Source organism: Rousettus aegyptiacus, unplaced genomic scaffold, assembly GCF_014176215.1.
Source record: "Rousettus aegyptiacus isolate mRouAeg1 unplaced genomic scaffold, mRouAeg1.p scaffold_m13_p_6, whole genome shotgun sequence".
Classification (NCBI taxonomy): domain Eukaryota; kingdom Metazoa; phylum Chordata; class Mammalia; order Chiroptera; family Pteropodidae; genus Rousettus; species Rousettus aegyptiacus.
Genome location: NW_023416309.1, coordinates 95384436 through 95406706, shown reverse-complemented (window position 1 = coordinate 95406706; position 22271 = coordinate 95384436). Strand labels below are relative to the sequence as shown.

General features: G+C 53.3%; 1 long non-coding RNA gene across 1 annotated transcript; it reads left to right on the top strand.

Moving 5' to 3' along the window:
* Nucleotides 1-13097: 13097 nt before the first annotated feature.
* Nucleotides 13098-21873, top strand: LOC118603822. Its single transcript, XR_004951310.1, has 3 exons — nucleotides 13098-13275; nucleotides 14705-14814; nucleotides 21781-21873. It is a non-coding gene; the product is annotated as an uncharacterized LOC118603822 (long non-coding RNA).
* The last annotated feature ends 398 nt before the right edge of the window (nucleotides 21874-22271 follow it).

The following is a 22271-nucleotide window of genomic DNA, read 5'->3' as shown; positions in this document are numbered from 1 at the left end:
GTTGTCAGGGCTGGGGCCAGGGGGCACGCCCCCTGGGTGACATTTTCTCGCATTGTGTCCTCAGAACAAAAACGAGTCTTATTTGAGGAGTTGGGGGGTGGGGGTGGGGGCAGGGGGCCAAGGCAGCCGAGTGGAATCGTGGCTCCAGGGAACAGCGATTACTCATCAAAGGCCAGGGCAGCCCTCGTCTTTGTGTGCCCTTCGCAGCCGCCCGTGCCTGGCCACGGGCCCCCAGCCCTGGACTACCCCACCCCTGCCCCACAGGAGCAGGGCTAGGGTGGGGGAGGGGTTGGGGATCGTGTGTGGGCAAAGCGCTGCTGCAGGCACAATGAGGAAAGGAGGTGACCAAGGCAGGCTTCCTGGAGGAGGGGAGTGTGGAGATGAGATGGATAGAGGGGAGGCGCGAGGAGAATGGCTGCGGGCTAAGGGGAGGAAAAATGGCGTGGGTCTCGGGAGACAAGGGGGTGAGCGCAGGGGAAGAGGACGGGGCAGAACCTCTAAGGTGTCAGTTCAGCCCCCGGATGGAGAGTCTTGGAGGGGCAGGGGGAGGGGGCCGCTTCCTGCTCCGATGGCTATTTTGGGGCCTGAATCGAATCAAATCCGCGGCAGCCCCCAGAGCCCCCAACAGCTGCGTAGAACAGCTGTCCCGCCGAGGGCGCTGAGCGCTGGAACCTCACTTCCTGCCCCCCGCTGATCTCTCTGGGCGCCCGGGGTGTGGGCTGCAAGGAAAAGAGGAAGAGAATGTGAAAGGCTTTTGTCTGGAGTCATAAACCTGGGCTAACACCTTGTGCCTTTCCTCATCCTGCACTGCGGTACCCTGGAACTGAGACTGGCCTCTGTGCGTCTTCGGGGTGCTCCTGATGACGGGAAGGGGATCACCCCAGAAAACTCTTTCCTGTACCTTCACCCTCCTTGGAGCCTCTACTAGGCATCATCTTCCTAGGCCCAGACAATCTTCACCTGAGTTCCCTGCCCACCCTCCCACCCCACCCGCCCCAGCCCCCCAGTCTTCTCTGGTGAGATGGGCCCTTTGCTTATGTCCTTCCTGCTCTCAAAGGCTCGTCACCCATTCTAATCGCCTTGGGTATGTGCATGGGTGTGAAATCCCAGGTCAGACTGACCATTCCTTCAGTGAGAGGTGGGGGACCCTGAGAATGGGAGCTTAGCAAGGGAGGGAGCAGAGGCCACGTCTGTCACTGGATGAGCTGCCAGGGCTGGGGATACCTCTCCTTTCGCCAGACTCCAGCTCCCTAAGTGCAGGGCAGCCTCTCTCCCATTGGACCTAGATTTCATTCTTCCTCTAGATCAATCTCCCAGCCCTCTGCTTGGCCATCCCTCGTGTTGGCCCACAAAGCACTGTGACTGCTGGCACCTGGGAGACAGGTCAGCTTCCTGTTTGCAGCACGGGGATCCTCATGCACACATGCCCACCAGGACCCCAGACATGGGTGTGTCAGGGAGATTGGTGGAGCAGTGACAGCTTGGTAGAGGCTCCAGGGAGCCTTCTTGGGACAGGCTGGAAAGGGGGCCTCTCCTTCTCTTTGGTCTACCCTGGCTTAAGGCCAGTCAGTGTCTACAAGTGTGACCAAGGCTGGGATATGCCCTAGGGCAGCACTGTCCCTCAGGTCACAAGTCCATGACAGGGCCCCTCGTGCCCATCTTGTGCAAAAAGAGCCCCATTGTCCGGGGGGCATAGCTGAGGGGTGAGTTCAGAGCCCAGAGATGTCGACCACTGGGCTGGTCACCAGCTTTCTGACCACAACAGTAGTGAGTTGGGAGGAGATCGCTGGGTTGCTTGTTGGAGAAAGGGCCTGACGCATACAACTGCACACACAGAACCATAAGCCCAGACAGTGCCACCCTCATACCGGCCGTGCCCTCCCAATGCTCCCCAACACACACACACCTCTGCCGTCAGGAAAACCCAGCAGAATTGATGACAGCCCCTCCTCTCCTCCTCTTTCTGCATTCCTGCTGGCAGATGCTCCATTCTTTCCTTCCGGGAGCTCCAAGCTCAGAAGGCAGAATCTCCCCACCTTCCGGGGGTGGTGAGGGGAAGCAGTAACAGGGCACCTGTCTGTGGGGGCAGGGGGCAGCCCCTGGAGCCCCACCCACATCGGGATGAGAGCCCAGGGTGCTTTGATTTCCTGTTCAGGCTGCTCCGGTGCTGGGGGCTGCTAAGAGTAACCGAGATGTGCAAACCAGGTCTTTTGGCCAGGTCTGCATTCCTAAGCTGGTTTCCAGATCTGAGCCGCATCTTCCTCCAGAGCCCCCTCCCCTAATGAAATTCTCTCCCCCTCACTGAACACCTGGCCTTATGGAACCCTGTGTTCTCACTGAATTCTTTCCAAGCTGAATTCCTCCCCTCTTCCACTCCAAGTTCTGAGTACCCCCTCTCCGGGAAAGCAGCATCCTTGCCTTCTAATCTTTGTGAGCACCAGACAGTCTGGTCTACAACACGGACCCCATATTGGTGGCTGAGACAGGTTGCACTGGTCTGCCCATGCCCAACCCTCAAACATGGGTGTGGGTGCGCGCGCGCGCACACACACGCGCACACACACACACACACACACAGCACCCATTACCACCACTGCCAGTATCCTCCCACCCCACCCACCTCACCCACCTGGGAAGGCTCATCTGGGCTTGTAAAATGGGCAGTTTTGGTCACCAGTCATTTCAGCAGGTTAGGCCTTCTGGCCCAGCAGGACTCACCAGGCTTCAAGCAGACCAGGGACTGGAGAGAAGTGAATGGCCAGGGGATAGTCTAGAAACCAAACTCTGGGTCGAAATTGATTTTGGCCCTGAATTTGTATGATGTGGGATCCTACAGTCCAGCCTCTCTGCATGATCATTCATACTCATCACTGTTTTCCTACATAACCTATCTAAAGTGAGAGGCCCACTCTCCATTCCCACGGTCTCGGACCTGGGGACAGCTCACCTTAGAGTGTCCTGGCCTTGGTTGTCTGAAAGTCATTGTATCTGTCTAATCTCAATCCTTCCTGTGTTGGTGGATGTCCCACCCCAAGGGAAGCAGGGATGTGTGGGGTGTGTGGAGTTTAGGGAGGGAGGGAGGGAGAGTGAGACCCTCAGAGAAACAGACAAGAAAGCCTGAGAAATGGAGAGACAGAGAGACGGAGGAGATGAGAGGGAGGGGGAAAGAAGGAAAAGGAGCAAATGAGCAGGAAGGAGGGAAGAGAGGAAGGGTGCGGGGGAGGGAGAGGGAGATAGAGGAGACAGAGAGAGTGAAGAATTGCTGAGCCAAGAGATGGGAGGAAGGAAGCTGTCAGCCCTCCCTTCTCCCCTCCCTTCTTCAGCCTGGCCATGCCAGGCAAAGCTCCAGACACAAGCATATCCCACTGGATGTAGGCTCCAAACCACTCCGAGGTCGTCCCGGGTTCACCTGGCCAAAGGTATTAAAGCACTCATCACCAGTCACCCTGACGCCACCCAGAAACAGAGGCCAAACAGAGGCTATGAGCCCTACTCTGGGGATGATTCTGGGAATCAAAAAGAAGGCATATCTGCCCTAGTCCCCCTAAGAGGCCAGCCCCTGCATTGCTGAAAACCCTGTCCCCATAACAATACTGCACTAACCACTAGGAGGCCAGGCCTGTTGGCAGAAACAGAACCCCCTCTACTCCGTCTTACTCCCCCCACCTTCCACTTTGCCACGCCAGTGACTATTTGCTGACTGTCTCTTTCATGTCGCTAATCACCCAGCCCCATCTAATTGGTAATTAGCCTTGAGAGCCCAGCCTGTGCCTGGCTAATTGCTGTTTGTCTCACCCTCATCTCCGGCAGTGGAGTCTGTGCCAACACCGCTGCCTGGGCTCTATCCGGGCTGCTGCTGGCATCCCTGCCAGGCTCTGTGGAGGTTTCTGCAGCCCCACCCTGCTCTATTCCAGGGGACTGTGGGGCAGAGCCTCTCTCAGCAGCAATCTCTGCCCCCAGGGTGGTCCCCAACAGTCCTCTGGGCAGCTGCAGAGTATGGCCCAGCTTTCAACCGTATTCCACACCCAGTTATAGAAAAAGACAGCCATGAGCAAGCCACGGGCCCTGCAGGGGAATAGAGTCTGGGAGGGCTCCCGAGAGGAGGAGATGTCTGGGCTGGGCCTTGAAGGATGTCTACGATTTAACCATCAGAGAAGGGAGAAAGGATGTTTCAGACAGAGGGAAAGGCAGGGCTGCTTGTAAAAAGAAGGCTCTAAGGCAGGGTTTTACGAAACTTGTTCAAGGACTTGGAGGTGGCTGGCCCAGCGTGACTGGAGGGCCTGGCATGCAGGTGATGGGAGAGGAGGTTGGAAAGGCAGACCGGGGGAGATGCCAGGCTGAGGAGTTGGGTTTTATTCTCGAGGCACTGGAAGCCATGGAAGGTTTTTGAGCTGGGGAGCGACATCATCTGACCTTTGGCGGCCGTGGGAGGATGAAATTTGGTGAGAGAAGAGACCAAAGCAGGGAGACCATTTGGCTGCTGCTTTGGTGTTGGATATGGAGAGGAGAAGGGGGAAGAATTGTTTTAGAAGAATCCGTAGGTCTTTAGAAACAGGAATCCTCCATGGGGGCCATTTGCTGAGGATGGAACCTGAAAAGGTCATCCCCTTCCTCAACAGCCCTGTTGGGAAGCAGGGCAAGGGGAATCTCACATGATCCCCATGACTCACAGTAGCTCGGGGACCTCTTTTTGAGAACTAACCTTTCCAGTCCCTTTAGGAGCTTCTTAAGAAGATAGTACCGTTGTCATAAGAACCGACACTGGTTGGGCCCTTACCATGCATGAGCCAATTACTGAGCACCTGCTTCTCAGAACTTAATTTGTTCGATGCTCAAAACTTTTATGAGGAAGGTATTATTACTATCTTCATTTTACAGATGACGAACTGAGGCTGAGAGAGATTAGTCACTTGCCCAAGGCCACACGGCTAGTAGATGGCTGAGGCTGGATGCAAACTCAGGTCTAACTTCTCAGCCAGAACTTTAAATGTGACTTTAGAGCACCTCCTACCCGCCCGTGGCAACTATTCCAGGCTAGGGTTTATTTTATTTACTGACTTATTTTAATGAAAATAGTACCAGCTAGCTTGTCTCCTCTACCTAGAGTCCCCTTTCTATTGAACTCTGTTCAAATCCTACTCATCTTTTTAAGCCCAAGGCAAATCCTGCCTCCTCCGGGAAGCCATCCTGGATTTTGTTAAGTCCCTCCCCATACTCTGGAGGTAATCCTTAGGATGTACTGGATTTCGAACCTCATGGCGACACTTCTGCTCTTCGTCCTGTCCCGGAGCTCCGTGTACAGAGAAGTCCTACCCTGTGGGAGGTACCACATGTGGCGTCCACATTGCTTTGGACTGCTCAGGGATGGGTGTTTTCCTTCCCCTCCGAATGATGGTCCTGGATCCATTGTTCACTTTCGGGCCACCCCCACGGCCACCCAGCCTGGCACTGCGCCCTGGGTGAATGCCTCCTCCACGGCTCTGTGCTGAATGGCGCTCACCTGCCCAAGTGGAGGGAGGCATCTCTTACTCACCACACTGGAGGCATCTCTTACTCATCACACTGGACTCAGGTGGCTCTTGGCTGTCCCCTAAACTCAAGTTCACTCCTCGTGGCAGGAAGTTTTGCCTTCCTCCAGGAGAGCCAGAGGCCTGAGCTGCTAGCTCTAAGTTGGTCCAGGGGAGGAATTTCTAAAAACATTAGGAGACTTTTTGGAAGGTTGCTTTGAAAAGTGCCACACGTGGTTCAATGAATGAGTACTGGTGCTTTTATCAAAACCATCAGCGACATCTTGTGCTTTCCTTTCAGGGCCTTTATTTCCTCCAGCAGTGCTGGCCTCATGCCCCAGGAAAAAATGCACTGGTACTTTCCACCCAGCTCGGAGGGGCCTTTGGTGGAAGCTGGTAAAGCTGCAGTAAGTGGGGCAGGGATGGGTGTGCAGATGAGCCCTATTGTCCTTAGATCCCAGACCAAAGCAATCCAATCCATGGGTTAGAGACCCCACCGAAGGCGGGATCCTGGGAGAAGATTTAAAACAGTGTTTTCGGCTGTCATTGGCAGACCTCTGGGGTCGTTGGAGGTACCTCGGGGGCTGGCTCTAGGCAATAATGAGCCTCTTTCACCTTCCCCATAACTCTTCCCCATAAGCATCCTTCCATCCCTAGTTCACATAGTCATTGCAGACATGGGCTCTGCAACTAACCTGCCTGAGTTCAGCTGGCTCTGCCTCTTACTGCCTGTGTCACCTTGGTCAGATGACCTAACATCCTTGTGCCTCATTTCCTCATCTGCAGTATAGGGATGACGATAATAATCATGGCTTCAAGGTGGGTGTGATGATTGTAAAACCCACAGCATGGTCCCTGGCCCTCTGCAAAACTTTACCAAATTAGCTTGCAGTATTTTATCCACCTGCTTTTTGTTGTTTGTTTTTAATCCCCTCTAGCCTGTCTGTCAGGCTTAACAGCTCAGCACAAGGCAGGCAAATACAGAGGATGCCCCATAACCGTCCCTTCCTGGGAAGCCTTCTTTCCGGCAAATCAGGGTTCCAGGCAGAGAGGCAGAGAAGAGCCAGGTGTCCCCTGGCCTAGTCCTTCTGGGCGGCCCCTCAGCCTTCCCACCTCTGAGAACATTAGGCCTTTGAGACATGCCCCCAGCCTGCCCCCAAACCCTGCCTGACAATGGGGGCTTCAGAGGGGATGGGTGGCAGGACACAGCCCCCTCTGTGAACTGGAGCCTGCCACCAAGCTGGTGAGCCTCAGAGGACACATTCCTCATGGGGCAGGGAAGGGCTAAGGGAGGGGGCTGCTCACTGGCCGCTCGGCCTGGCCCTGACCCGAGGAGCGGTTGTCACTGGGGGCTTGGACAAAGGTCCCCTCTTCTCATTCTCTGTCCTCTTTGCCCCCCTCCCCACCCCTCGCCGGGGGAATGGTGCCAACAACGCTCTGTCCCATGACCAAGAAGCAAGGCATGAGGCTGGGATGTGGTAGGGGTCACCTCCAGGTTTTAGTAGAGCGCCCACTGCACTGTGGGGGAGGTGGAGATGGGGGCAGGCGGCCATCCAGGGAGGAGTCGGCTAGAGCTTGTGGTGGCCCCGCGGGCCCCGGCACCCTTGCCTCCTTCCTGCATCCTCAATCCTCGGCCCTCTGGACTATCTCTGGGTCATTATCTCCATCATTCTCAAAGTTCTCCTCTCTGCCTCAGGAGCTCTTCCTGGAGTAATCAGAGGGAGGGGATGGCTTCACTCAACTCCAATCAGTTTGAGTTAAAGAATTCCACACCGCGTGATAACGCTCTCCCCTCATCAAGGTCATGACCAGGTAGCCACGTCTCTTGCCCTTTGGGCAGAATGAAGAGAAGGAAATTCACCTGCCCCTAATAACACTGTCTCTCCTTGGGCCTTAGCTCACTAGCTAACATGAACTAAGCCATTACTATGGGCTAGGCCTTTGCATACGTACCGCAATGAATCTTCTAATAGTCCTCAGTGGCAGGCACCATTCCTAGCCCCAGTATGTAAAAATAAGATTTAGAGAGATTAAACAACTTGCCCAAATATTCTCAGAGGTTAAGTGACAAGCCCAAGGTCACACAGGTAAGAAGTGGCGGAGCCAGAATTTGAACGAGAGCAGTCTGAATCCTAAGATTTATTCAACTAAAGCAGAAACCCGGGAATGATGTCCTAATCTCTGTGACACGCCAACTGTGCCAGGACACTAGTTACTGGATTCCTGCAAAGAATACTTGCTGGCGAAGATAACGAGGAGGATAGAAAGATGAGATTGACACTGAGCTTCGAAGAAGAAGAAGGTATTGACAAAGAGGTGATTCTAGGCAATTCCCACCAAGGAGTAATTAAGTTGTACATTCATTAATTCCCTCATCCATGTAACAAGCTCTACAGAGGACAGCGGTAAAGACCATGAGCTGTGGAGCCTGACTGACTGAGACCATATTGCATGTGCCATGATTGGCTGTGCGACCTTGGGCAAGTTGCTTTGCCACTCTGAGCCTCAGATTCCACAGCAATAAAATGGGGATGATAAAAACACCTGTCATGTGGGGTTGCCATGAAAAAATACATAGAAAGTGTTTTGTATGGTGCCTAGTATGAGGTGAACCCTCAATGATTGTTAGCTATCGTTATGTCTTCTATTCCTTGCCACGTGCTGGACTAAGGTGCTGGAGTTACGAAGATGAATGAAACGGCCTCGTCTCTTGAAGAGACTAGTGGAAGAGATAGACGTCGAAAGACAATGTAATAGGTGTTAGGAGAGGGACCTGTACACACAGCCACGGGAACACTTACTGTGCCTGGAGGATGAAGGAAAGATTCCCGGAAGAGGTGACCTGATCTGGGATTTGAAGGATAAAGAGGAGCTTGTCAGGGAGGTAGGCAAAGAAGAGATAAAAGCCATTTCAGCTAGGGAATAGAAAATTCAAAGCGCTCTAGTGCAAAGGAAGCATCATCAAGGGAGCAGTGTGTGTGCTGCAGCTAGGAGCTGGCTCCGGTGCAGGTGGGTGCAGGTGGGGATAGCAGCAGGAGGTGAGGCTCCTGCACCCGGGCAGGGTCTTTGAGACCCTGCAGGACACTGGTGCTCTTCCAAGGACTTTACGCTTTGTCTTATAGCGGGGGAGGGGACGGGGGTGGGGAGAGCGAGGTGACGGGGAAGAGGAGCAGAGCAGTGAATGGTTTTAAGTAAAGACAAGACACGAATCACATAAAAGACACTTGCAGTGAAGTGGATCTTGAGAATTTAGGTTGGGGACGCTTGAGGTTTCTTACAGGGGAAATAGGGGAGTCTTTTGTTGATGTTGAAGGAGCAAGTGAACAGCTCTTTGGTGGAAATGAGAGCTGAGCACCAAAAGTTGCTCCTGATAGGAAGAGAGTCTAGTCATAAGATGCGAGACTTTCCTGGACCTCTCTGAGCATGCCTTATGGGTAGCGTAGATCCTACTTGCTTTGGGGGTATGGACTGAGATCTGGGACATGTATGAGTGTGAGGACACATAGGGGAATGAAGGAAGGACCTAGATACCGCTCTGAGTCCATGATTTGGACCTGAAAGAGGTGGGCGCTTTCAAGGAACCAGAATCCTCTCTTAAGAATAAAGCAGGGATGGGGGGGACGCGCATCTTGTTGCTCCAGCCTGACCGAAACCCTTTGCTACCTCAACGACTGGGAAGCACAGATCTGGAGTCTTGACCACTACGGTGGAAGTTTCTAGAACACTGACTCGCAAACTTCAACCTGCTTTGGAATCCCCCAGGGATCTTCTTAAAATGCAGATTCTGATTCAGCAGGCTGCCATAGGGCCTAAGAATTTTCATTTCTAATGAGCCTCCCCTTCCCCTTGATGCCGCCGATATGGGAACCCGCTTTGAGTGGCAAAGATCTAGAACAGCGGCTTGCCATCTTGGCTGCACATTACAGTCGCCTGGAGAGATTTTTAAAAGGATGCCAGGGCCTCACCCAGACCGATTAAATCAGAATGTTTAGGGCAGGGCCTGGGCTTCCGTAGTTTTAAAGCTCCCTAGACGATTTTGATGCACAGGGAGGACAGGAAAGTAAAACTGGTCCAGAGCGTCCCCATTTAGGCTGGGGCAGTGGATTCAGAACACCCCTTCCCAGTGGATCACCTAGAAATAGAATGTAAGTCCCACAGAGTCCTAGCCCGTGGTCCTGTGAACAGTATTTCCAGTAACCCCAGAAGGGCAACTGAGGGGTGTCCCCAGGAAGGGAAAGGGGCAGGAAGGGCAGCCCCCTCTCAACTGTGTCCCATGAGCTCTTTGCAAAGTGGCTTTGTCCAGTGTTTGAGGCTTGAGGCTAAATATAGCCTGGGCTAGGGGCTGAATTCAGGCTATTGAGGGGCCAGGCTCGGCTGTCCTGCCCCAGGCCTGGGCCGCAGGGAACTGGAGAAGAGGAAGCTGGAGAAAAACAGAAAGTAGGGTGGGGATCGGGTGTATAGGCCCTCCTAGGAGGTGGGGAGGGGTGGGAGAGAGTTGGTGTGGCAATTTGGAAAGGGAAATCCAAGCTAGCTCATCTTCAGAAGTGAAGTGCAATGTAGGAAAAAAGGAGAGATATCCCTCACCTTGTTTAGTGGACTGAATTGTGTCCCCCTGGAAATTCATATGTTGAAACCCTAACCCCTAATGTGACTGTATTTGGAGATATGCATATTTAGCCTAAAAGGAGATCATCGAGGTTAAATGAGGTCATCAGGATGGGGTCCCTGTCCCATAGAATTAGTGTCCTTATAAAAAAAAAGAAAAAAGACACAGGAGAGTTCATGTCCTTTCTGCTCCCTGCACACATGAACCAAAGGAAAGGCCATCTAAAAGCCAGGACGAGAGGACTTGTCAGAAACCAAAACGGTGAGAACCCTGATCTTGGACTTGCAGCTTCCAGAAACACAAGGAAAATAAATTTCTGTTATTTAAGACACCCAGTCTGTGATACTTTGTCATGGCAGCCAGAGCTGACTAAGGCCTGATCTGCCTGCGCATCCTCTTACTGTGCTTTCATCCATCCCTCCAAAAATCAACTTCCCTTCCAGAAACTTCTTCAAAAGATAATCCTTGACTTCCCTAATGAATGTTCACTCAAGGCTTCCACTCAACGCACACAAGGAAGTTCTTCTTGCAATCTAGCCACCATCGCTGTAGCTGCCACTAGATATATGGGAAAGAAGAATGGTGCTCAAATCCCCAACCCACGAAAACATATTTCTTTGTTGGAATTCCTGCCGGAGGCTTAAGAGAAGCACAGAGGTCAGGGTGGGGCCGAGCGTGGGGGCCCCAGCAGAAAATGGGCCAGACCCACCCCTGGCCCCTCACACACCCACTCCTCTCATACAAAGCCACTCAGGTGGCCAGACACCCCTGGGGCTCCCCTAGCACGACTGGTGCTCAGCCTGCCACAGTACCAAACCCCACCGCGAAGAGTGTGGGCTCTGTGGCTCGTCCCCACCGGCCTGGAGTGTTTAAGTGGTGAGTTTGCACAGTAGCGAGGCCAGAGGCACATTAAGGATTAACTTCCTGGCTGCAGCCAGCCTGGCTCAGCCTTCCTGTTAGAAGATTCTGTGGGCAGCCTCTGCCCAGAGACTCAGCTCTGCAAAACCACAGCCCCCTCCCAGGCCTGGGCCCCCACCCACCAAGGCCCCCTCTGGTGCCCAGGTAGGAGCTGTTCCTGCACCTCTTGCCAGGGCCCTTCCAGATGTCTTGGAGCAGCTGGCCGGAGACTTGAAGGGTCTCAGACTTGGGGGTGGGGGAGGTATGCGGGGCAGTTCTGCTGTCTCAGCTCCTAGCACTGAGCTTACTAAAGTCTGAAGGTTTAATTGGTCTGATTATCTTACGGCAAGAACTTCCTAGTCTGGATTTAGGGGTTTGGAGAGATAGCTCATAATTTCCGTAGTCCCCAAATCTAGAGAAGGAAGGCAGTCCCTACTGCTTTGGGATGCCAGGCAGTTGGGGGAGAGAGTCCTGCACTCAAAACTCCCGATCTGAGGAGGGAGTGTGGACACCCCAGAGATGGGTGAAGTGAAGGCAGGAACATCAGAGTTGGGAGAGTTGAGGAGGGTCTGGGGCATGTGCCATGGGGGCGCTGAGAGATCCCAGAGGAGGAGAGAGCATGGTGACAGTGTCTAAGTTGGTTTCACAGCAAACTTTTCTGAAGTCGACAGAAGAGCCCCAAAGGCAGGAGCTGTGCCATCCACCTTATAGAGGTCGGGGCCCTCTGCCTTCAGAGGGGCTTCCAGGCCGCCTGGAGGCCCAGCCTTTCTCCAACCAGCAGCCCCTCAGCCTGGGCCCGTGGCGTTGCCTCTGTCACCTCACTCTGCTCCTCTAAATCGTCCACCTCCCAGTCCCAAGTAAGTAAGGAAAGCAGCCCTGTGTGGGGGTGGGGCGGGTCGTCAGTGTGTGGAGGGGAGGGGAGCCATTAGGGAGCTGAGTTGCTGCAGGACTAGAGGATTCTAATCGATGGGCTCATGTTATATTTATCAGCCATAGTACTTAGGCGCTGCCCTGAGCAGGACTAATGGCCTCCCCATTGGAGACGCCATTACAGGAAGTGTAGGGGGAGGGGCTGGGGTGCTGAGAGGAGATGGGGACCTGGCAAAGTCTACTTCTCCTGACAACTGCCCCCTCACCCACCAGGCCCAGTGACTACCACAGGGGCAGCTGTCCTGCACACTGTAGTCGTGGAGTGTGCTCCCGGCTCTTCCTTTCTTCCCCACTGACTGGAAGGAATCGCCCAGAGGTCACCCTAGTCACCCCTCTACCTCCCCTTCGTAGCAGTCTTTTACCTTTTCTACTTTTCTTGACTGAAACCATGCCCTCTCCACTCTTCACTGTCTGAATGACAGCCATGTGAACCAACCAAGGGGCTCGGTCTTTCATGGAGCAAAATCGGCAGTGGTTGCCATGGTGATCTTTCAGGGTGGTGGGTGGAGGGGGGTCTGGATACTTCCTGTAACAGCCTTAATTGCTCATTTATTTAAGGCAATTAGTCCCTGGTGACCCTCCCTTTCTTGACCCCAGCAATGACTATTCTCAGCTCACACAACATTCCACCAAGATGGGGTGGGGCCTGGTCCAGAATAAATGGGGGGGAGGGGCGGGGCAGAGAGGCAGTCTGCTCCCAAAGTCTGAGAATCCATATTTAGAGGTTGACCTGGTCAGACCGTTCAATATCCTGTCACTGGCCCCTGCTCCCAGCATGCTCTGAGCCCTCTGTGGCTGCCCACTCAGCCCTGCGGGTGACCCACCCCTCCAGGCGCCCAACGTCGGTGGCCTCTGGATAGCTGCACTCTCCACCAATAGCACCACTGTCTTCCCAACCAGCTCCATGCCATGGTCGGCTCCTGTGTAGCTCTGCCCCCTACCCCACTCCCCACAAGCGGCTGCTCCTGTAGTTGAAGCTCTGGGTAGAGGGAAGTTGTGTGTGTGTGGGGGGGGGGCGGGGGGGGGGGCGGTCGGGAGGGCGCTTCCTGTCCTGCCCTGTCCACCGTGTTTCATCAGGTGACCACAAGGGCCCCTGATCTAATGCCTCAGATCTGCACTCCTGTACCCTGCTGCCTAGGACTTCTCAGTCCGGACAACTAGAACTGGGCTCTGGAGGGCTTCATCACACAGATTGAGGGGAACTGACGCCGGGAGAGAGGAAAACTAGCCAGGCTGCCTGGGCGAGTCAGAGGCGGAGCCAGGACCAGAACCCAGGTCCCTGAACCCCAGCCCAGTGCTCAGCGACACCACAATGACATCCCCTCCGAACTCCACGTGAGCCACCTCCTGCTCCTCCTGTCTGTCTTAACCACCGTCACCCCATCCTGGCGTCTGAGCCTCCTGAAGGCCTCCCATCCCTGCTCCTCAGACACTGGTTGGAACTCTGGCTCTGTTGCTCTTGCAGGCTGCAGACACTTTCCCCGCCTTCCCCGCCTTCTCCGCCCCCAGTTTTCCCTGTCCTTTGTTCCTCAGACTCCTTCTCTAGGGAGGGGCTGCTGGGGCTGGGCGAGTCCCTTTAAAACCCTCCTTATGACCATAGTGGGGACTTTCACTTCATCCCCCTTCTCAAAGGACTCTCGGGTGAAAGTTGAGGCAAGCTTCTGGGGCCTCTGGCATCAGGGCCCTTAGTTTTTCCTTTTGGGTCTGGAACCATTTTTGTAGGCCAAGCTGCATTAGCTCCTGGAGATCCTTGTAAGGAACCGTCACCCTCTATAAGTTGGGGATGTCGTCTCAGTCCCCTTCCCAAGCGTACCCATCTTGAACCTTCCTTTCCTCCACCAGTGCTGGCCACACCAGCCCTCCTCCTTGTCCGAGGTCCTGAGGAAACCCTTCCATGAGGGATGGTGCCCAGGGGTTTGGGGACAGGGGGGTGAGGGGTGGGTGCCTGGACTCAGCTTTGGTATCTCCCTGGCTCTGGAACAAAAACAGCCATGTTGGGGGTGACCTCACCCTTTGGGCATCCTCCTGCTGGACAAAGGTCCCAATTGTTCCCTCGGCTTGGAAGCAGGAGGTGGGAGGATGACACTCCAATCTTGAGACTCTCTTTAGAGACCCCGCACTTCTTCTAGCTAGCGGATGCAGCCTCACTGTGAGGTGGGTGGGCCAGCACAGCCAGGCAGGCCCCACAGCGAGGCTGACCCAATTTGAATGACAAGAGAAAAGCCTGGAAAATCTGTTTGGTCCTTCCTAGGGTCTAACCTCATTAGAGGTTAGTGGGACACTGAAGCCCACTGCTCTGAAGTTAGAAGCAGATGCTCTCCGCTTTCCTTTGTTCTAGCGGTGACCTCTGTTTGTAAGGGGTGGGTAGACTTGTCTTCTCTGCCCTGGGAGAGCAGTGGTTTTCAAATTCTCCCCCCAATAGTATTGAGAGCTGTCAAATAAAATCTTTCCGGAAGTTTGATGAGTAAAGCAAATGAAAGATAGAAGCTACTTTGGTATCTTCCTCATCCTCCCTCCCCTGATCACGGCAGCATCTAAGAAAGGTCCATGAAGCATAGTCTGCAAACCACGGCTTTATACTGCTTTGCTCCTTACTGTCCCCCAAGCATCCAAGGGCCAGTTCTTTGCGGGTGCTTGAAGTCTAGTTGACAAATGAATGAATGAATGAGCGGTCTCTATCCCTTCACTTATGTGCTACCAGGTTTTGTGCTCAGTTCTCTTAAGGGCCTGGGCTGCACCTTCTTCTACTTCCTCTCTGCTCTAGGCACAATCAGGATCCTGGCTGTCCGTCTCCAGTTCAAGAGCTCCCTCTCCGTTATGCCAGAGCTATCGAATGTCCCCTGGTGGAAAGGGCCACAGCAAAGGGCATCAGCGGTGAGTATTGAATCAGCAAGCAGAGTGGGAGTGCACGTGCAAGGAGGGGCTGGACACTGGTTCTCCGACGTAATCTGCCAACGGCCCAGACACACACCGAGTCCCCAAGGCAAAGCCTGGAGTGGCACAGAGAAATAAGGACCTCTCCACCACGCCCCCACTTCCTCCTCATGAGTCAGGGGCCCTGGATTCTAGCCCCCACTGTACCACTCAGTGCCACCCATGGTTCCATGGACAGGTCATGTCCCTTCTCCTGGCCTCTCTTTCCTCCCCTAAACCTGATGGAGTGGGACTCATGAGACTTCAGGCTCCTGGGTTCTGGGCTGTGCTTCCGGGGTGACAGGGGCTGAAGAGGGGGGCTACAGAGAAAGGGAGACATGATCTCTGTCCAGGAAAAGGTTCATCAGGAAGTTATGGAAGAAAATGATGGTGAGACAGATCCCGGTCCATCCTTCCATGTCCATTCTCATGCTCCTGGCTGCATAGTTGGGCTCTTGGTTTATCTTTTCTCCTAGTGGTAGGCAAAGCTTCAACCTCTTTGTCCTCCTCCTCCATCATCCTTCATTACCTTCCTCATCGATGTTTTATACTCTTACTTCTCCCTGAAAATGAGCATCCCCCTACAACACACTCATTCTTTTCTCATCTATGTCTCCCTCCTTCAGGAAGCCCTCCCTGATCTCCACTTCATGTCACTACCCCCTGACCTGGGTTTGTAGCCCCATGAGCAGACATCTGTCAAGACACTCTTCATGTGTTGTCATCATCCTTTCATTTAGAAGCTCCTCGAGGATAGGGACCCTGTCTTTTTATCCCAGAATGCCCATTACCTGGCTCACAGCAGGGCCCTGTGGAAGGGAGGATGCTAACTACTCAGAGGGAAGCATTGTTTGCGACTGGGCAAGGCTGACCTTGTGTGCCCTTGGCCAAGCAAACACTCCAGGCCATCAGACTCACCCCATGCACGCATGCATCCAGACAGCCCAGCGCAGACACACACACCCGCGAGCCAGCACCCTCTCTCACACTGCGAGCCCCCACATGGGGTGGGATGGGATGTGGGGGAGGAGGTGGAGGGGACTGCCCTCCAGATGTTGTTGGAAATCCAACACGTCCCCTCCACCCCTCCCTCTCCCACTTCCTGCTCCACTTCCCCTAAATATTTACTGATTTTTATTTACATTCTTTGCCCGAGGTGCCCGGCCCCTGTCAGGTCCCATTTGCTTGCCTCTGTTTCCTCCTGCCAGCTCCCCTCCTCCTCCCTCAAATCTGGATCCAGGAGTTGCATGCGGTTGGCAACAACCTCCTCCAGGTCCATGGGTGTTGGGGGTGGTGAAGCCAGTGGGCTGGTAGCTCTGGGCAGGGCTGAGGTGGGAGGGCTCGGGGACAGGGCAGCTCGCCCGCACACCCCCGTCTGCCCCCAGTCTGGGAACGCTTTAGCCATCCCCTTTGTTTCACAGGGACTTCTGGAAGGGACTGATGGATGCCAGATGCCATGAGCACCATCACCCAGAGAGGACTCAAGAGGGGGGGAGGAGGGAGAGCTGGGACAGACGTGATAGCAAGTGGGACAGTTTTGTTCCTAGCATGCTGGGTGGCTCACATGACCTGACCACCCACTCTGGTCCCCTTTACCCTCAGCTGACCAAGGAGCCTGGAAAAATAATTTTCCATTCCATTCCCAGCCCCAGTTACACCCTCTAGTCCTTTTAGTCAGTTATTTGACCAATACTTATTGAGCACCTACTACATGCCAGGCACTCTCAGGTGCTGATGTTTTATTAGCAAACCAACAGACAATTATTCTTGCCCTGTGGAGCTTGTTTTCTCTTGAGAGAGAATAAGTAAATTGTGGAGTATGTGAGAAGATTGCAAGGGCTATAGGAACGGGGGAAAGCAAGGTAAAGGGAATGGGGAGGACCAATGCTGGCTGGGGAAGGGGTACAATGTTAAATAGCATCATCAGATGAGGTGTCCTTGAGAAGGTGACACAAGCCGACTTGCAGGAGCCAAGGGAGTGAGCTGTGGGGCTGTCTAAGGAAGACAGTTCCAGGAGGAGGAAGCAGCCTAAGGAGCATGTGTTCAAGGACTGGGGAGGAAGCCAGTGTGACTGAACAGTGCAGGTCAGGGTGAGTGGGGAGGAGGAGATGAGGGCAGGGAGGAAAGTGTTTGGTTTTTCTCTGAGTGAGATGGGGAGCCTCTGGAGGGTTTTGAGGAGGGAGTGACATGACTGAACGTATTAATGCAGTAGAGTGATTCCTATCTCCCTTGTACTCTTCCTTCTACTTTGGTCACACTGCGTTTCTTTTTCTGCTGTCTCTGGCTTCTCAGGTACTTTCCCAGGCTGCCTGGGGCTTCTATGAAGCTCTTCTACTCCAGGAAGTCCTCCAGGATTGCTTTAAAGAGCCTGTCTGGCTTCGTCTGGACAGTAGATGTCTTTTTCTTTCCCTCTTCCCTTCCCATGGGAGAGATGCTAAAGAGGGAGACTGTGATGCTCTCTGGGGCAACCCAAGGACTAGAGAGGGTGAATCACCCTCCCAAAGTGTCTCCCCAAATGACAAATATTCTGCCTCTCACAAGCCTTTTTCCCATCACTCTGAGTTTTTCACGGATGCTCTGTCGTCCATTTCTTTCTGCACCCTTCTCCTTCCCACCAAGTCTCCCTGCTCCAAGCAATAACTGAAGCCTCCCACTTCTCTGTTTTGGGACGGACCTGGGGAGGGCTGTTTCAAAGGTAAAGGAGTAGCAAGCACTGGGCTCCCAAGGCCAGGAACCAGACCACTGAGAGGGAGCAGCAGCAGTGGGGACCTTGCTGAGATTCAGTACTCCAGTTGGCACCCTCTAGCACACCTGGTCCCTGAGGGAGCAAACTCTGTTTTCAAATATTAACTAATTGCAGGCCAAGCAGAGGGATGGAGTTGTCTTCATCCAGTAGGGCATGTGACAGTGGCTTCCCCAATAGCTCCTGGGAGTTAACCCAAGGGCTTTGAGTTCCTAGTCCAAGTTTGGTCAAGACCTCACTGGGTGGCTTTCTCCCAGGTGTATCACTCATTTGGCCCTCACTCATTCAAACGGTAACTATTTATTGAGAGCCTACTATGTGCCAGGCACAGTGCTAGCCATGGGGATACAGAGAGAGCAAAGCTGACTTGGCTCCTGGCCTCACAGAGCCTGCAATCTGATGGAGAGTGGGCATCAATTAAATAGCCACACAAATGCAGTCAGACAATTACGGTTAGTGAAAAGGAAAGGTAGCACATGATGCTCTGAGAATATATAGGGAGCATCTGACCATCCAGAGATGGGGAGGAACTTCCTTAAGGAGACGATACCCTACCTGAAACCCAAGGAGATAGAAGAACCACCCAGGCAGATAAAACAGTATACGCAAAGGCCCTGTGGCAGGAGGGAGCATGTACAAGGGGCTACAAGAAGGCAGATGTGCCCGGAGTCCAAATAGCAAGGGGGAGGCGTAGAGTGAGAGGTGAGCAGAGACTGAGTCTTTTGGGTCATGTTTAAAACCTTGATCTAAGAGCAGAGGCATCCATTTAGTATTGTGGGGTTGTGCTGGGGGGTGATGTGATCATCTCAAGTTGGCTGCAGGTCAGGTGTAATGAGAGTGGAGGTGGGAGACCTCTTTGGAGGTGATGGCAGTGGTCCAGGTGAGAGCTGATGCCAGCTTGAACTAGGAATTGGCAGGAGGTTAGTAAGGGGAGGAGGTGAAGTCAAGGATGATTCCTGAATTCCTGCCTGCACGATTTCTCATCTATAAGAAGAAAGAAGCAGCTCTACTTTTTCCTGGCGATAAGTTAGTGGAGGCAAAAATTCTCCTCAGGAAGGCACTGGAGTTAAGTGTAAGAATAGTATAAGAATACTCCCCTAACCAGAGAGTTATATCTTGGATCAACCCCAAATCCTTCAGGCTAGCCATACCCCTACAGAACCTGTAGGGAAGGTAAGAAATACACCTAAAACTGCAGTGAGTGTGATTTAGATTAGACCAGCGGTCCTCAACCTTTTTGGTACCAGGGACCAGTGTTCCTATGAGAATCTAATGCCTGATGATCTGGGGTGGAGCTGAGGCGGTGATGCTAGTGCTGGGTAGTGTCTGCAAATACAGATGAGGCTTTGTTCCCTCGCCTGCCGCTCACCTCCTGCTGTGTGGCCTTGTTGCTAACAGGCCATGGACCAGTACCGGTCCACAGCCTGGGGGGTTGGGGTCTCCTGGCTTAGACTCTCATTGCCAATAGGGCTAGAGGAATAATGGTAAGAACCAGGAGCAGGGGATGAAAGGGGAGACGGGATCCAGGCAGAGGGCCATGTGCCAGGAGCACAGGAAAGAGGCTGTGAACACCTGTGGAACAGTCAGGGTCTGGTAGAGATGAGGGGGTGGCCCCTGAAGCTGGGGCTGGCTCAGGAGGCAGGAGAGCCCAGGTGAAGGGAGCTTCGAAGGAGTTTCCATACTCTGTACCTGAAAATGGGATGCTCTCTAGAAACCTCCACGATCTCGGGCATTGACCCACCTCCTGGGGTCCCCGTGTGATGAAGGAGATTGAGCATGCCCAGGACACAGAGGGTGGGGGAAGAGTGTAGGTACAGGAGCTGGACAGATACGTAGGGAACATTCTGGTGGAGGGGAGATGATCTGGGAAGTCTTGCTAGAGGAAGTAGAGGAAGGGGGAGGAGGAGAAGGAGGGGGTGGAAGATGGGGGCATGCAGAAGGAGTTTGAGGACGGCTGGATTTGTCAGTCCTCTGGCCCAGCAGGGATGTGCTCATTTAAGCTGACAGCAAGGTGGTGTTAGGTGATATTGCCCCCTCCCAACCCTAGGACCTCCCTCTAGTATCCCATCTTGCTATGAGTTTGTACTCATCATTCTGCCCCTCATCACTCTTTCCTCCCCTCCCACTCCAGTTGCTAGCCCCATTGGCTTTTAAGTTCTGCTCAGCTCCTGTCCCTCCTCCCGGCCCCCGCCTGCCCCCACAGTGAGCACCTGCTTGGCTGGTGGTGCAGGGTCTGCTGTGCCTTTGGCTCCCTCGCTGGCATTTGGGGAAGGACTGAAGCATCCTGGGCTTCCCTGAGCATGGCTCCACTCAAAGGAGGCCCCCTGGAGGGACCAGCCTTGGTTTGTAAGGTGTGGAAGTTCAAGGGCAGGAAGGATTTCCTGGGCTGCTAAGGGGGATCGCTGAGAGGCTGGAATTTAAGGAATCAGTTTCAAGTACACCCTGTTCTGTGGAAGGTCTATGGCTGAGGGCTTGGTGGGGGGAGGGTCGGAGTCTCAGAGAGGATTAAGGACCACAGGCAAGGGCCGTCAGCTCCACGCAGCCAGACTGGACATCTGCACTGCATGGTGACACAGCACCTGGCCCAGGGCAGGCCTTCAGTTAATTCCTGCGGAGAGAAGGGAGATTTTGATTCCCAGCTCAGTTTTTTACTTGATTTTCCTGATCCTCTAGTTCCCCGTCTACAGAATGGAGTAGTAACCCTTGTACTTCCGATCTCAGCAGATTGTCACGGGGAACAAATGAAAGGATGATGGGGAAAGCGTTTTGCAAACACAATTCACAGGGCCTGAGCTCAGCACAGTGCCTGGCCCACAGTAACGGCTTAGTATTGAATGAACAAATAAATAAATGATTCAGTCCCCACCAAGGGGACTGAATTCCACGCAAGGCAGAGACCTGGCTTGTTTTTTTTTAGCGTTGTCTCCTCAGCGCCTGGCACATTGTCGGTGCCTGATAAATATATGGATTGAATGAGTGAGTGAACAATGCAACTTACTCCTTCCCTTGGGAACTTTTAGAACTTTGGATAGGTGATGAGACTTAAACCACGGGGTGATGAACCCACCTGGCTTTGGAGGCATCGAGATCTTGGTTTGAATCCTGACTCCACTAACAAGACTGAAAGCAGTCGTTATTTTCCCATGTTACAGATGAGTAAACAGGCTCAGAGAGATCGAATGACTTACTCAAGGCCCCACAGTTCCTAGTAGGGTATGGGATCAGGCTAGGAAGCCAGGATTCCGCCTCCGAAGCCTGTGCTTTTCCTGCCATAGAAGGCTCCTGCTGTCACTGATCCGTCGGAGCATGACCTCCATAACTATCTATTTGATGAGCTGGAATATTCTTTTGGGGAAAGATCTCATAGTTGCCTACCATCTCGGTGACCTCCTTTGTGGGGGCTGCTGGGTCCGATGAGAGGCCAAGATTCACTCGGGATATGCCAGGCCAGAAACACACACCCTTTCCCAGGACATCCATATGCAGAGAAGAGAGCAGTTGGTGGAATCTTCTGGCTCACAGTCTCTGCCTTATCGCCCACAGCCATACCTTCCCTTTGGTGCTCTAGGCCAGCACTGCTCCCCGAGTGCTCCCACAGACCCACACTCCCTTAGGCAGGGACTTGTCATGTCACAGCTGTCCCTCCTCTCCCCAAATGGACTTCAGGCTTCACCATTCAGTTCACTGCTTCCTGAAGTATGTTCTATGGGGATGCTTATTGGCTGTTTATAGGTAGTTCTTGCAAAAATGATTGTGTGTGATGGAATAAGATAGAGAAAGCTGTGTGAAACATGCCAACCAGACTGCACGCTGACTTTACAGTACTTCTCAGAGCCTTTATTATGCTCAAGTGGAACGTGAGTCTCCAAGGGATGGAAGGCTCTACTAAAGAGCATTTCCAAACTTATTTGGCCCCCAATCCATTTCTGCAGGAGCATCCCTTGGGACCTATGTGCCCCAGGGCACACTTTGAGAATTACTGCTGTTGTAGCCATGGAGAGTCCCTGAAGGCATTTAAGCAGACTCAGAAGATCGAGGGGGTGTTTAGGAAGACTGTTGGGTGGACTGGAGGAGCCAAGACAGAGGCAGAGAAATCACTTGGGAGGCTGAATTGACAGTCTATGAAAGAGGAACAGAACCCTCTGCTAGTCAGGCACCTTGCCAATCCCAGTCTCTGTCCTCAGTGAGCTTACAGTCAAGGGAGAAGGCGAGGTCCCCTAGGAACTCTCCTTCAAGACAGAAGATGCTAACTGCTGCAAATTGAACCACATCTCTGATCCAAGAAGACTCCTGATGGCTTATTCAACTGGCAGCCCGTGGCTTTGGTTGGCTTCCTCTCCTTTCTCTTTTTAAGAATCAATAAATGATTTGAGATTAAATCAAGTGGTCCTTTGCTGTTTTTTCACCATCACTCACGGGGTTCCTCACTCATCCCCAGAAGTAACATGGGGTCAGCCTGCCACCTCACTGGGGCATTGGAACTCAAGTCGGGACACTTGGTTCTAAGGTTTAAGTGGCCATGCCTAGTTTATTTTTAGTCTACTATGTTGTCAAAAGTCCAGTCCCTTGGCACTAAGGACAGCTTAGATTTGACCTGGGTGGGGCAGGACACAGGATTACTCGCCTCCTCCCTGACCCATACTCTCTACTGCTCCACTTAATGCCCTTGCCTTCT